The sequence below is a fragment of the Stylophora pistillata genome, chromosome 10 (genome assembly GCF_964205215.1).
Source record: "Stylophora pistillata chromosome 10, jaStyPist1.2, whole genome shotgun sequence".
In the NCBI taxonomy this organism is placed as follows: Eukaryota; Metazoa; Cnidaria; class Anthozoa; order Scleractinia; family Pocilloporidae; genus Stylophora; species Stylophora pistillata.
The window spans coordinates 20,782,362-20,799,000 of NC_142528.1; the positions used below are offsets into that span (position 1 = coordinate 20,782,362).

At 39.2% G+C, this 16,639-nt stretch overlaps 2 pseudogenes across 1 annotated transcript in view; both read right to left on the bottom strand.

The window, feature by feature from the left end:
- Nucleotides 1-11,615: 11,615 nt before the first annotated feature.
- Nucleotides 11,616-13,593, bottom strand: LOC148722188 (uncharacterized; annotated as a pseudogene).
- A 2,781-nt stretch (nucleotides 13,594-16,374) lies between these two features.
- LOC111337770 (uncharacterized) overlaps nucleotides 16,375-16,639 on the bottom strand; it is a 3,034-nt pseudogene continuing 2,769 nt past the window's right edge. Inside the window, exon 5 of the transcript XR_015992806.1 lies at nucleotides 16,375-16,639. This exon is cut by the window's right edge and continues 702 nt beyond it. The product of XR_015992806.1 is annotated as an uncharacterized LOC111337770 (transcript).

The following is a 16,639-nucleotide window of genomic DNA, read 5'->3' on the forward strand; positions in this document are numbered from 1 at the left end:
TTTTTAATCCCACGTTTTCAGAAATCGTGAAAACCTCTATCTGCTATTGCTGTGTCTCCAGGAACTAGCTTATCTAAAATACCACAGTTCTCTTCAATGAACTTATCTGATGTTCGCCCACCCCAAGCTTGAGAGACAAGTGATATTGTTCCTTGGGGTGTTATACCTATGAGTACCTTGATGGTATTGTGGTGCTTGTATGAGCCGAATGTTTGAGCTCGAGCCAGTAGATTCGATGGCTTTTCAATAAAAACTTCAAAGCAGTCTATTATCACAGTCACTTTTTGTCCGAATGTGTACTGAAAACACATTGGCATGGTTTTCCATAACTAGTCTCTTTTAGGCCAATAAATGAAACAAGAAAGTCTGGAGTCCATGGCAATTATCCAGGAAGTAAATATCCTTGAAACACTTGAAAGGGACACCACAAAGCGGTATGCTAAATCTTGGAATGGCATATCCAAACGAAGCTTCATTAAAACCATAACAAATTCTTGGAAGCCACCTAAGATTGTAGAGCTATGTTTTCGTGCAACGTGGGGAGCTACATGTTCAAACACTACCATAAGTACTTCATAGGAGGGTAATCCAGTATGAAAACGGATTTTATTTGAAGAATCAAAAAATCCTTCGTCTGGAGCTCGATAAACAGAGCTTGTAAACATGTAGTTGAATTCATCAATCTGTGTGTCGGTATTTGATGAGCCTTCGCAAACTATTAGAAAGTCCTCTGTCGAAGTTGAGTTTTCGACCATATGTAAGGTTGTCTCACCGACCGTTTCACATTCGCCATCATAAAAATCTTTACTGCAAGAAGGCTCATAGCAAAGTAACTTACCAGTAGATGAATAGTCAATACAAAAATCAATTTTCTGAACAATTGATCCGCTTTTATCTAGCTCCTTTCTTTTCTTAGCCGCTTCCATTTCTTGGCGCTCCAAAGAACGTTTCCTTCGATCTTTTGCTCGTTTGGCCCTACATTCTACTGCTTCTCTTTGTAGATCTTTCTCATTGCTGCTCTGTAAATCTCTCGGCTTGCCTAGGTTTACCGTTGGCACCCAGTCAACATTGTATTTGTCCCAAACAGCAGCGGCTTTGCCTGAAACAGAGTGTAGACTGCGAACGCGTTCGCTCTCGAGCACTCTCTTTTCCTTCGTATCGCCTCGACTAACTGCAGAAATCCAACGAGTTCTTCGCTATCTGGTTAGCTCTTTGTGTTCTTCTCCTTGATTTGAAACAATCTTCGGTATACAATGAAATTTTCCTTTATGTTTTCCGCTTTTAGATCCGCAACCAACGACTATACAATGCACCATATCTCACACTTCTTCTCCATCTACTATCATTGTTTACCTTTGAAGGGGCACAAAGATGGCGGTTAGCAGCCGTTGTCAAGTGTGGTGTCACGGGGGTGAAAGTCACCAATTGTTCAAAACAAGAAGTAAGGAATTGCTTAACCCCTCCCCTGCCACACCCAATGGCCAATAACATTGTCTAGCAACCAGCGGCCATATTGGATTTTTTGCTAAAATTTGAAAAACCGTCAAAAACTCTGTATTATGTCTATATACAGTCTCATATGGATAAATAAAAGTCATTGAAACACTTTCTGGCATTTTGTGTAGTATACTGATTGTTACTCGGTGTGAAAAACTCTAAAACATGGGGCAGGAGAAAGTCCGGGGTGAGTGTTACACTGTCCACATTGATATCGTGTCTCTTTTCTTCCTCCTTGCTTGGAACAAATTTGGCATCTCTTCTGAGGAGTCTGCTTATTGGGAGTTGGGGGGATCAATTCAGAAAAATGTCACCCTGAATACCGATCATTAGCATCTGGTGTAACAAGTTCAGTTGATGATGCAGCAAGTAAGGCAGACATGTAGTCAAACTTGAACTTGAGTAATGGCTTTTTTCCTCCAGATTTCTTGTACAAGAGGTGTGCATTTAGAACCCTTCCTCTATGAAATGAAATACTATCTTCTTTGTCCACTTCATGCTCTTTCTCACACTGCAGTAGGTGCCAATCAACTCGTCATTGCGGTCTACGCCTCCCATGTATTTATTATGGTCATCGACCAACTGCAATTTTCGCACATTGTTCCCATGCCTGTCTCTCTTCCCAGTGTCTACTACATTGGCTTCACGCATTGTGGACAAGAAATAAATCTCTTTCTTGTCATTCAATCGCACAGCCAGCATGTCGTCTTTCCTTCTGAAAGCATGCTCTCCTTTTGCTAGTCGAGGAGTCTTGAGGGAAGCTGGTAACTTTAGCCTATTCTTCCCAGCAGTTCCACAGGCTGAAGTGTTATTCTCATAAAGGTAGGAAAACAGTTCTTCACTTGTGTAGCAGTTATCAACAAAGAGTTTGTAGGCTTTCCCAAGAAGGCCTTCCATCAGTCGTCGGATAACAGCGCCACTCTTACCAAGTCTACGTATAGTTGCTGATCAGCAGCTGCGGCATCCGGCTCTTTCCCAAGGTATACATAAGAGTTCCAGAGGTAGCCTTTGGTTTCACAGGGGCTAAACATCTTGATGCCAAATCTTGCTCTCTTTAGTGGAATATACTGCTTGAAACCAACCCTGCCTTTCCATAGCAATAATTCCTCATCAATTGAAATGTGCTTCTCCGGAGTGTAAACACTCTGGAACTTTGACACCAGATATTCAACAGCAGGCCTCACCATGTATAATCTGTCATGGTTTGGATCATTTGCATCATATCTACTATTATTTGCAAAATGCAGAAACTGCAAGATTGATTGAAAACGATTTCTGGGCATCACACTGTTGAAAATTGAGCCTTTCAGTAAAGGATTTGTGCTCCAGTAGTCTGATACTTCTGGTTTTCTCACAATTCCCATCAGAAGGACAAGTGCCAAGAATTTCTTCATCTCATTTCAATTAGTTTCGTCCCATGAATTTGCACGTGAATTTGGGAGTAAATTTGCGAGTAAATTTGCATTCCCCCTCTTGTACTGAGCAGCATACAGGTTTGTTTGCTCAACCAATAAATCAAAAGACTCATTGGTAAGAAACAAAGTCAAATAATCACTTACACCAGCATTGTTTGGCAGCTGTACTTGTAAACCTGTGCGAGCAGTAAATGCGGGAATGCGTGGTTGCCGATCATTTGAAGTCCACTGCTGTTCTAACATCGCGTCTTCGTGTTGTTGGTTTCTTCTTGCACCGCGTCCAGCAGCGCCGTTGTGTTGTCGAGCCCGTCCACGACCACGTCCTCGTGCAGGTCTGGGTGTATTTTCTTGAGCGTCATTTTCGCTCAGTTCGTCGCTTTCATCACTTTAAGATGATTCTGTGCTCTCTCAAAGAACTTCCTCTGTGTAGCTTTCATCAGAACGAAAGGCAAATCCATTCATCGGGCTCCTCATCTATTTTTGCACAACACCTAAAGGAAGAAAGTCGCGGATTACTTTAATTTCGCTCGGTAATTTTTAACAACTCCACTATACCTGAAAAAAGGAAAAAACAAAACAAACCAAAAAAGAATGTGATACCAGTCAAACCAGTGGTAGCAACTCTTGCAATGAATCATGTCGAGGTACCATGATTCTTTCGATTTTATTTCAGTTTAAAATTTATTTCGCCAAAACGAAAACAAAAAAAAGAAAATTAATGAACGCATGAGTCGGAGCCATTCCTGCGAGCGGTGAAATACAGGAATGGTTCCAATCTCTAGTCGTCCACCTGAACTGAGTCTGAACTGACTAAATGAGTTTAGTCAGCGGAACGAGTCAGCAGATGGAATATCGCTGAACTAGAAAGGTCTCCCCTTCGTTATGTTAGTAACCATCTCTTGTTTGACACATCGGAGTTTTCAGTCGCGTTGATATTTCACTGTCCCGCTTGGAGACACACGGTTAAACAATACTCACCTGCAAGGAGTTAAGATATAACTTATTAACTTTTACTATTTTTATCATCCAATTACAGCTCGGAGCCATTCCTGTATTTAGTCGCTAGTATAGCTACGATGAAACGCCATTTTGTTTTGACTTGAAGTACACTGAAGCATTTTGGACACTGAAACCCCGGTAAACCAGTCAGCGGTTATGTATATGAGAGGAGAATGATTCGTGACTACCATAATAGAGTTTCTCTCTATTTTCTGAACTACCGAGCCGTGATACAAGTCTTTTATTTCAGGACGTATATATACGTCTCGGGTCGTTTAGGTCACGCAAATGATGACGTATATATACATCCGTGGCAGGGAAGGGGTTAAGGGCCGCTTTATTTTCAGGTAAACAGCCATACTGTATTATTTAAAATATATTTAAATTGTTGTTGTTGTCACAGTTCACATTCTTTCAGAGAAACTGGGAATAAACCACTGTTGATACATGCTAAATAGTTGTCCTATCAAAATATCAAAACGAGGCTCTTGGCATTTGAAAGCACACTGACTGGTGATGGGAAACCCTTGTGAATTATATAGACTCAAAAAGAATGTTTAGAGCTTTTCAATGTGATCAATCAAAGTACTGTACAAATCCTTTACTTCATTAGGTGAGTTTGGCATGAGCCAGTGCTTTTAATGTATGATGATGTTGGCAAGATCTGAAAATTCTGGTGTGCAGTAGAGTAGTTTCTCGCTATTACTGTCACACACAAGTTGCTGAATAATAGCGTTGAAGAGTAATAAAGTAGATGTAGAGAGCAGTGCTGTCAACGTTGTGAACTTCAATCATAAACTCCGTTGTACCTGATACCTCTGGAAGTGAAAATAGAAGATCCGGACGTCCTCCAGGGGATTTGTGGTTAACTGATGGTCTAATTCTATGATTGTTCCAAAGCCATGTAGCTCTGTACAGTTCATCCATGTAGCAAAACCTCAAACATTCCACATGTGCCACATTAGAATCACAATAACAGCCAGTTTCTTGAAGTTCTTTGAAATGCTGTATCCACCAATCAGCACAACCCCTTCACAGCTGGGACCATCAAGCTTCTATCCTTTGATTGGATACAGAGCGGCCATAAATAAAACTCTTCTTTGCCCGAAATGAGTCATCTGAATTGTTTCGAAAGAAACGTTGAATTGCAGCAACATGGCTGTTTTCTGTACCACAGTCCGCTCGTACAATACGGGCAGTGCCCCCCATCTCAAAAATACATTTGAAAAAATAACGCGCAACAACTGTCGGGTCATTGTTAGACATCCCGACCTCGAGCCACATTATTCGCCTACTATAGCCATCTATACATCCGTAGATGGAAAAACCAAAATGCTTTAGTTTATCATATCCGTCAATGTGCCAAAGAAAATTTAGCCCTCTTCCCTTATACTGACGCCTTTGAAGTCGATGCCTTAACCGCCTATCAACACCCTCAGGATCCATGATCCTGAGAGCGTGCCGTACCTTCTCTTTAGAAACCACAAGGCTGCGATCTGTGCCTCATCTTTGCCAAACACATCTATATCCAATATCCTTTCCACTTCCTCGTTGCTCTTGTTCAATAGCGACATTAACAGTTCTCTGGTCGGAAACGTTTTGCCGTCTTTTAAGGCCTCTACGGGCTAGTATTCTTTTCAACTGTCGCAAACTGAGTTCCTCGTCATGCAGTAATAGAAGACATGAAAGTATTTCTGCGTGGTTGTATCCAATTGCTCAATTAATTCATCAATTGCTCGATTAATTCAGCACGAAAGTTGAAGGCCAAACGCGCCGCCGTGTTTGCCCCGTCTACACCGTCTACACAAACATAACCCAGGCTCTTGCTTTACAACAACTCGTCACGTAACTCGTCACATAACTCGTCACATAACTGGTCAAATAACTCGTCACGTAACTCGTCACATAACTCGTCACATAACTCGTCACATAACTCGTCAAATAACTCGTCAATTAACTCGTCAAATAACTCGTCACATAACTCTTCAAATAACTCGTCAAATAACTCGTTAAGTAACTCGTCAAATAACTATGTTTGATGATGGCCCTTTGCGGGGTCCGTATCTTCACCTTGTACTTTGGTATAAATATGGAACAATATTGATGACTTTTCAGTGAGAAAGATCAGTGAACTACCCTTATCAAAAGAACATGTATGTCACATATAGGAGACATATGTTTCATTACGGTACATATATGTGACATATATGTTCATATATGTCGTATATATGTGTCTATACAAGATTGCATGTTAACATATATGTAACGTTTTCATGTAAAAGGTGACATATATGACACATATGTGTACAATCTTGCATGTAAAACATATAAGTAACATATATGTAACTTTTTCCAGTAAAAAGTGACATATATGACACATATGGTGTAGCGTTTACGGCGACCAAAATCTTAATTCTCAAGTTTAAGGGCGTGTCGCTCAAAACGCTGTTAACGAGGTGTTTAGGACTACTTTACTGATCGAAATGACAACCCAAGGTTGACTGTTTGCACGAATCTTTATTCTTGAAAGGCAATCGACCACGAACCACAATCAATTACGAAAATAACGATTATTCTCGCAGTCAATCAATCTATCGAACGATCAATCGTAAACTGAAACAACAATACAACGAAGTTCTATCAATCTAACGAAAAGCCGCGGAATACATGATCAAAGAATCGCATGTTAAATACTGGGCTCTAAAGTCTATAACGAGATTAACAATACAAGTGAAACAGAACAAAGGTTTGGAAACAAATTAACAGAGTTTTGATGACTGATAAACAGCCCATTGTTCTATCTAAATGATGGGCGTTCACTGACTCGCCAACTGGCACGAATTTGGCCTTTAAATCTTAAATCTATACAGATCATTGCAATATTTGTTTGTATATTGTCGCCCAACACTGAAAAGACTGGAGAGGGAAAAACAAAGTTACAAAGGTACTCACATATCGGTCCCGCTTGTGCCAGAGGTTGAGAAAACGAAAGGGCGAAAGTTTACCAAGGCTATTCAAAACTTACGAAGAACTGATTAAAGGGACGCTAAAATTGCCTTTTATATGCGCGTGGTGACGCGGAAAGGTCCAATTACAAAACCAATAGAAATACAGAAAAACAGATAAGCATTGTAACTATGTGGCTATCTAAGGTCATTCTGAAATTAGTGAACTAATCAGTAATCAATCAAAAAATGAGCCTTCTGGCTAATGTCTTTAACATATGTGTCTATATAGCTTAGAGGTTAACGTATATGTAACATATATGTAGGGTTTTTAACCCTATTCTTTTAAGACATATGTTACGTACTGCATATGTTGACTCATATATCTCCTTGCAATAACAGTATATAGTTCCCAAGTATTTTTTAAATTTACATGAAGTACCTAATTTATTAGTGTGCCCACGCATGCATGCATGCAGCAATTGATGGATTCAATCCATTGATAGATTATCAATTTTGTTATTCAACCTAGCCTTTATCACATCTAGCTTTTGTATATATAATTATATATGTGTAGGTCTATTTACAGTCTTAATTTTATCTCCATTAATTTTTAGCTACCTTCATTTGAGCTTGCAACTTCATCCTCAGCAGTATACACGCAATACCCAAAAACAAAATAAATTTACCCGAGATAAAAATTTAACTGCAACTTTATACATTACAGACTTGTATAATTATTTTTATGTTGTTTTTGGTTATGGCAATGTGTGCTATTTACATTAAAACACAAGAAAAAGAAAAGCTAACAAAGATAAAAGAATTATAACCAGCAAAGATATATCTCATGATCCCATCTTTGATCTATATGTGCCTGCATGTCCAACTTAGCTTAAATACGAATCATCTTGCTTGTATGTAAATGCATTTTAATACTATTAAAAACTCTGGTTAATGACTCGATTGGCCAATCAAAATGACATGCTGCATGGTTGTCTAGGTTGTCAGTTAACCATGCTATACGTCATACAATGACTTAATTACAACGAAAAACAAACCTAATACTGTTCAATTCCTCAGTATACAGCATGCATGGGAAGCTGAAGAAATCTCTCAAATTACATGCATTCTCAACCACTCAAAATCTGTCTATATATAGCCTGACTTCAATCACTTTCTGTGAAATTGGGAAAGCAGCTCACATAAACACAATCCGCATCATTGAAGTTCATAAACACACATTTGTGTCTAATGGTATGACATGGATGTCTTCCTCTCTGGAAAAAAAAATAACATACATAATTGCGTATAACTACTTAAGCAAATCCCAAATGGTATGACCCAGGTTAACAAATTATGCAATCATTTAAAACACATGTACCTTTCCCATTGTAAAATTGATGGTTATGGTGTTCTCACTGCTCTGGTGAGCTTTTTGACAATACAACTTTTAGCATTTCATTTTTGAATGGCTGGGCAACTGATACTTTATTATTGCACACCTGAACTAGCTTGTCAGTGACTGTGAAACTATTTTTTAGTTTCCTCGATAAGACCTTAGGTGTTTAATGACAGCCAGTAACTCAAAAATACAGAAAAAGGTTCCCTTTCCTATGTGATTCACTTGCCTAAACATTTCAGTGAAAGACTTGTACCTTGGTCTCTGCATTGCTTGAAGGTGTTCCCGCATTCTTCCTATTCCAGCGTTTTCAAAAAGTTGGAAATCCTGTTTGGGTTAAAGTTTGACTACAACGGGAAACTACTGTTCCCGGTTACACTTGCAGAGGGCAACACATGCATTTTGACAAGCTGGTGTATGTTTTATGAAGTGCTGTACCCTTCCATATGCTGTCTTACAGTTACACTGTGACCTATGATCACAATTATTGTCCTCATAGGTCACAGTGTAACTGTTGCGTCTGAAGACGTGTCCGTAAGATTTGGAATGGAACACTTCAACTTTGATTAACACTCTTTTGAAAGCCTGGCACCATCCCAAGACCTTCTCACCAGAGCAGTTCAGTATAGCATTCTTCAACTGCTCTGTGACTTCCATCTCAGAGAAGGCACCAAGAAGATGTACTCCTTCCTCAAGCTGTATTGACCAGAAACAGAAATTAACAAAACGACAATTACATCAAGTTAGTGTTAAACTGCGATGATCATCAATCATTGCATTCATTTCTTTATTCCATAGTTCTAGTAAATGAAGTTCATGCATGCAATGTTTATTTCAATAATATTGTTATTCATAATGACACACCCAGCGGATAGTAAAAAATTGACAATGCTGGCATTTACAATTAAAAGAATGCCAAGTCTTAATGTACATCCATGTACAATGCAACGTGTTTAGTAAATCAATACATGTGATACATATAGTAAATAACATACTTCTGCTCCTTGCCAAACTTCATTCTGTAAAAGAAGTAGCTGGGTGAACCTTTTTCTAATTTTTTGGCAAGTTCTGGAGTCAGCTTAACAGCAGAGATTGATGACACAATCTGAAAGGGGAAAAAAGAATTATATTTTAAAGAGAATAATACATACAAATATTAAAAGGAACAAGAGAATAGTAAAGTCAAGAGGGCATAGAGGAAGTGTAGACAATTCAGCTTTACTTCCCACGCTGGGGATTTTGCGGGTCGTTTCTGGCCACAGAAATGCGGGAAAAAATTTTGGCCGCCATATTGGCTGCGCAGTCCGAAAGCGAGAGACTGAAACGAAGTTTTTTTGAATGCTTCCCAGTCTCCGGGGGTCAAGTTTTGGCGCCTGAAATTAAATATTCTGGCTTCTTCGTCGCTTGATCTTTCGTTTGAATACCAAACTTGCCGTGGATTAGCTGTAGACAACTCTGTGCTTTTGCAGTCAATAGCAGTCAATACTGAAAGGGACTATAGCTGAACGGTTTTTGGCAATGTTTGGCTTCAAAGAAAGTAGACGAATTCCTTGTTTTTGAGCATATTGAAGCTACGATACCAAGAATATTACTAAGGTAAGAGTTTGTTCTTTTCCAAATTTTGGATTTGCGCCCGCGTTTTCAGCAAAGTTGTTATGGATAGACCTCATTTTTCACTTTTGCCTTTCAGCTTCCATATGTGGTGTACCTTTGAGAGAAAATGATGGCACGTACAACGAGTTTTTATACACGATTCCCCATAGGTAAATATTGGGCATCAAAGAAATTGGAGCAGGATGAGCTCGTGAGAAAGATGCTAGAAGATGCTAGAAGCAAACACCGACCTGAGCAGGAAGCGGACAAAACTAAAACGTCCAGAGTAAGAGAGTGTTATAGCCTTCCTGCATCCAAAATGTTTTATTTCATAAATTAAACTCGTGTGTATAACTTTTGCAAGCATTTATTTACCTATATGTTCTGGTGTAGTTTTGATCTTCCTTTCTTTCGATTATGGTTATTACCATTTGATAACATGGACAATGGCAAAATACCTGCAGCAATTCAGGAGACAGGGTGATCAAAGGTGGGAAGTGGTGATTTATTTATTTATGTGTACTCGCAAATTATTCTCTTATCATATAGGTGAATTATATTGATAGACGCACGAGTTAAACAACAAGGTATGTTACTTGCACGGACAAGAACAACTCTATTATACGCATAAGGGACTGGCCATAACTTACAGGGAGGAGGGTTGGTGCAACGGTGGGTATGTCATGTTTGGTTTTTCCTTAGAACCCCCCTTTGTAAGGTATAATTTTTTTTGCCCCTTCCCCCCATCCCCATCTCTCCCCAGCTACATCTCTCCCCAGCTACATATTTTGATACTGTGTATATGATCAGATACACAATGTACCTGAGGATGGTGGAACTGATAATTCCAATAATTGGGCTAGCTTTTTTAATAAATATTAATTGGGCTTGTTTACTGATATTTTGGTGATAGATTGCAAAGAAGAAATCCAGTAAAGAAAATATATTTCCCTTTTCCCTTGTTGAGAATACACTACAATCTCCAAAAACCCTCTCTGAGAAAGGAGATAGAAGCGGCCCAAAGAGAACTTCCAATAGAAAGAAAGACGAGACTAGACGGGCAGCTATGGAAATCCATGGAGGAAGAACTGCATTGAAGTCATTGACCTAGTAAAATTTAAAAGTTTAAATACCATTACACTATTGTTATGAACTTAGTGAACAGTTAGTGCTACAACAAATAACTTATTTTAACTGTAAAGAAGGGGACCTTCCTGCATAAGCGTGGTGGTTTGTGGAAGGTTCTCTTGCTACTAATTCATCTATGCTTTTAAATTATCGCGGTTAAGCACCGTAAACAGAAATAGTAGCGAGAGAAGGCAACCATCAATGCAGAGTTTTGATTGAAAAATTGCAGGGCGACGGAATTTTGTAACATTTGAATTAAAAAAATCAATTTCCAAGCTATATTTTCTTGTCCAAGGAGCAGTGAAAGTACATACCAAAACTCACACCAAATTCTCGCACTTTTGCCTGATAGGTTAAGCCATGCTAAACACCTACCCCCATAGCCCCTAATACGATTCTACAGCATGTACAAGTAAGTTGAGTGCTGTAAATAAGTTTTTCTAAAATGACTCTTTTCCCAAAATTGTTGAGACAACATTTTATTAGTTAAAGATTAACAGTTAGTTCCTGTAGGCCCCAGCCAGCACGCCCGAGCACATTAAAAAATTAGTCCAAATTTTAGCAATTTCAATTTGACAATTTCTTACTCGTAAGTGCCTGTTATTTCATTTACAGCACTGAGGTGGAACACTGAGAAACTTACACGTCAGTGGCCATCGTTATGGTACATCTATCCTCTAACTGTGCACTATGTGAAAGAGGTTTCCCTAATGGGTCACAGAGTGTAAAGTCTGTGATGTCCAGACTCAACGAGCCAGCCATAAACTGAAGCCACTTTACTCTACGATGGGAACCGACGAGAGTAGACACCCATTGAAGGGTGTCGGAATTTTATAGTGACAAAATTTGTTTCGGATTCTTTTAAAACTCTTGCTGCTCTTGCCTCCTGAACTCTCTTCTTCTGCTGAGCCTCAGCATTTGCCATTTCAAAGGCAATTCTTTTTTCCCTGTCTGCTTTTAGTGAAAGTTCATACTCAATATCTAGCTCTCTTCGAAGTTATTCCCTTTGTTCTGTTGTTCTAATCAGGCCTGTACTGTCATCTTGCCTGTTTTCAGTAGAAATATCAGCTGCATATGTCCATTAGAAGGTAGGGGAGTCATCACTCGTTAACATTGGTTGTAAACTATCATCACTTTTATCGCTGCTACTTGTCATCCTCCTGGACAGCAATTAAAGTCTGACATCTTCCAGTTTAAAAGCCTCCCTGTAATTTCCATTAGTGAAAGGGACGTCTTTCCCATTCACTTTCAGAGTAACACTCATTTGCTCATTGGGGAAATTTCCAAGTGCAAATAACATGTCTTCTTCTTTCCCATAATGTGATTCACTATTAGGGAAAAAGACTGTTTTGCAAAGTCTCATAACATCTACGCTGTTGCTTGATAATGGGATGGTTAAATACCCACTGCCTCCTCCCTTTGCCAGTGGTACAGGAACATATTCCTCGCCCTCCTCGCGGAAATGTTTCCATCCAACTTGTACTCATTTAGACTTCTGTTTTTCCTTTTCAAGCTTATTCTTTTGTTGTTGGTTTCCTGAAGATGTCGCAAGCTTTGTGGACCTATCTTTTTTGGACGCGACGAATGCCTCAAGCAGTCTTCGTCTTTTATGTTCCTTTTCTTTTTTCTGCTGCGTCTCCTGCTGCTACAAAGCCACGAAGGCTTAATCTGTCCCCAGCTGTTAAGAGCCCCATGTCTTTAAGGACCTCATCTTTTGCATTGAACACTGCTGAAATATCCATCTGAAAAAGAAGTCAAATTTAATTTCTATATTGATGCTTTTTTTCCAATGCGTATATACTAATTTTCAAGTTCCTGCAGGTTTTGTAAGAAACATGACCAGTTCACTGAGTATAATTTATTTACCATGTTGATATTTACAAGGATGTCAAGTGAAATCCCACCTTGCAACAGAGTAGGGGAGGTAGGATTTCAGCTGATAAGTGTATGACTTTGAAAGAAATAGTAGAAGAAAAGAAATAATTGGAAATTGTGAAAGCAGTGGTTTTCTGGCAAAAAAAGATAAAATAAGCTTACGTTGTTGCTGATGTTAGAAAACCTCAAGGTAGTAAGTTAATTGACTAGCACGTGGTTTTGACCAAATATGACAACATTGTAGGAATTATTTCAGTAGCTGGAGGGATGCTAGGTATAAAACAACCAAAGGCTAACCTTTTCCTCCTGAAACTTCTGAACTGCACTTTCTTCAACACCTCTTTGTCGTAGAAAATTACAAACCTGTAAATGCATCGACAACAGTAAGTTCAAAACAATTAAAGTACTGTCTTACTAGTTTTAGTGGACATCTTTCAGACTTTCAGTGATCTCTGCTTGACTATGTATTAAAGCGTATTATAAAATTTTGTAACTATGAAGTAGGTTCTTGAAAAATATTCATCCTCAACTTGGATTTGCTGAATTAAATAAGAACAGTACGATCTTGTGTGCCTCGTCAGCCCTCGTTCTTGAATAGCGGTTTTTTCCTGCCTATTTATAATAGCTCATTTCTCTATTTATACGAATATTTATACGAATACAGCAGTATTTAGCACTAAATAAGATGGTTAGTACTTGCCTTCTCCAGATCGTTGTTAACAGAGTAAGCTGAGTCAGCCATCTTGCTCAAGTACATGTGTTCGCACTTTTAGCCCGCGATAAAACTAGGAGCCAGTGAGAGAGAAAAAAACAGTCGCGCCAGAGAAAAAAAGTCGCGTCAATGGTAAGAAACTGCCAAAGGTAAGAAAGTGTTCGCGTACGTTAATGGCACTAACGGGGCTCCGTATTAAATGCATCGAGTTCTTTAACGCAGATGGTAAAAATGTTCAACGAGTTTAATTAATTTAATTTAATTTATTAAATTCGCCGACAGGCAGGGACACCGCAACAGCTTGCGCCAATTACTGCGGGCCCAGTAAACCCACCCATCCACCCCAGGGGAGGACATCCACCACACAGTTATTTCGTGCATGGGAAATTAACGTCTCTTACCCCTAACCCTGCAGGAGACGGGGCCTACGGTTGATTTGTCCTTATCCGAAAAGATTAAAATATCTATCCATTTCTTGATATTATAGAAAGGTAGCAAATTCTCCTCAGTTATTTTAAGACCATGAGTGTTGGTTCAGCCGGGGCTTGAACCCTCGACCTCCCGCACAACAGTCCGGCGCTCTACCAATTGAGCTAACCAAGGGGCTATGAGGCGCCAAAGTGGACAAAAATGCCGTTTAGCAATTTTTCTTTCCAATTATATAAATATGTTCTAAACTCAAGATTTTTGTCCTCAGTTTACATATTAGATGCTAACTTAGTGAAATATTCATGCTCTTTTTCGCATTTATTTTCTAAACCCTTCAGTTGCATTCTAATTGCAAAGAAAATGCGTTACAAGTACGGAAAAAATTATTCTAATTGAAATGTGTTTTAGATGTTCTAATGTTCTTATTACATTATATTTTGAAAAAATATAATGGACTCGAAACGGGCGGTTTGACTGATATTTCAGAGAGCAACCTTACAGCTGTCGTTCAATCAGTGAAATCGATTACTCCCAATATTGGCCAGAGTCGCATGCTAGGTGCATTGAGGAGCAGAGGTCTGCAAGTGCAGCGCTGGAGGGTCCACGAAATAATGAGGAAAATAGACCCAGTCGGCACTGCACTTCGTTGGAATCAGGTAGTCCATCGTAGAAAGTACAGTGTACCTGGACCGAAAGCTTTGTGGCACATCGATGGGCATCACAAGCTTATTCACTGGCGGCTTGTTGTGCATGCATGTATAGATGGATACAGCAGGCTTATCATCTACTTACATTGTGCTAACAACAATTTGGCTTCAACGATACTTGATCTATTTAAGGGTGGGGTGAGACGACACGGTCTACCTTCACGAACAAGGAGTGATCATGGGCTTGAGAACGTAGAGGTTGCACGCTTTATGATGGAGGAAAGGGGCCTAGGAAGGGGAAGCATGCTCACCGGCAAGTCTGTGCACAATGTCAGAGTAGAACGCCTCCATAGAGACGTTTACATTGGAGTGTTATCACACTTTGCATTGATTTTCAATGGCTTGGAGAGTAGTGGCCTTCTTGATCCGGACATCGAAGTTCATGTACATGCACTGCATTTCATTTTCAGTCCAAGAATTAATAGAGCCAGTGGAATTGCCACCCAGTTAGCACAGCACAAAGCTTCAGTCCAGAGCAACTATTCATCTCTGGAATATTTACTAATGGATACTCACCATCATCAGACGCTTAGACTTTGATTTACTCGGGTCAGGTGCTGATGATGAGCCTGATGCTCCACGTTGAATAGAACAAAATGATTGTGAAATAACAGTGCCAGAAATTGATGTTGTTCTTCCTGACGATTTAATGGAGTTCTTAAGTAACGTAGATCCTTTGCAAGATGATGGCAACCATGGTGTCCATTTGTACCTGACGTGTGTCCAAGCCAGCTTGACATCTCTGGGTGAAACCTGAACTTGCTTCTATTACTTAGTTTGTATGAGCAAGAGAAAGTGGTATAAGACATTAAGCTTATAACTGTGACAGTGGTCAGTAATGTAGACTCCATTTTCTGTCTAGAAATTTGCACAAACATGCTTCTAGTCTAGGCTACCGGTGTTCAGTTTCAAGTTGGTGTACACAATGTTGTAATCTCTAAAACAAATTTGGTTAACATGAAAGTACAACCTAGGAATTTATGGACAGTAAGTGTTCAGGTACTTGCAAAGGTTGTCTGCTGAGTAATGCATGTCCAATTTCCAATAAATGCATGGATATTCAAACCTGTTCAGTGGCAGAGGAGCATAGACCCCATTCATAATAGGCAAGAAACATTATTATTCAGTATCCTATGCTATTCAGCCCATCTAGCATGTACAAATTTCAAAGGATTTTATATTCCATGACTAAAACCTTGTTGCATATGTAATAAATCTAAATTATTAAGTTAAGTACAGGAAAAGAAAAGGAATTCCAATTTGAGAAAAACACTCTCAAGTTCTGGAAATGAATACAACAAATGAAATGTAGTACAGTCAACCTTGATCACCTTTTAAAGAGCAGTATTTTTGCTACCTGCTGTGGGTTGTTGTCTGTGTATTTAAATCTTTTCCATGTTGGGGAGGTGGTGGTGAGCAGTTATCAGAAACAACAACTCCAACTTTTTATTACCATTAGGTCTCAAAAGTTACAACAGTGGTGAGAAATGTGGCTTACAACATACCAAGAAAAACTGTAAAGCATCAACAAAATAAAATGACTTGAATGTTTTACATCAACAAGAACTCCACCTTTGTATTGACATCTAGTCTAAAAAGCCACAATGGTATGAAATGTACCAAACAGTAAGCTAAGAGAAACTGTTGAATACAGGAGAACTCTTCAACGAGTTCATTATATGACTGGTAAGTACTTGGAATCTCCAAAACAGGGCCACATGTATGAGCCACGGGTCTACGTGTAAGACCATCCAAGCTACTAAATGTTACCTTTTTTGTACTGCAATTCAGTATGTCACTTCCCGTAAGAAATCTAAGAAAAGTGCTGATATTCCCTTCCAGGGATTTTAAATACCTTTTAAGGTGGTCAAAGCAGCGTCTTTCTGCATCACTAGATGGACTTGCTTCTAAGAGCTGAACAACCTTCTTTGGTGTTGGTT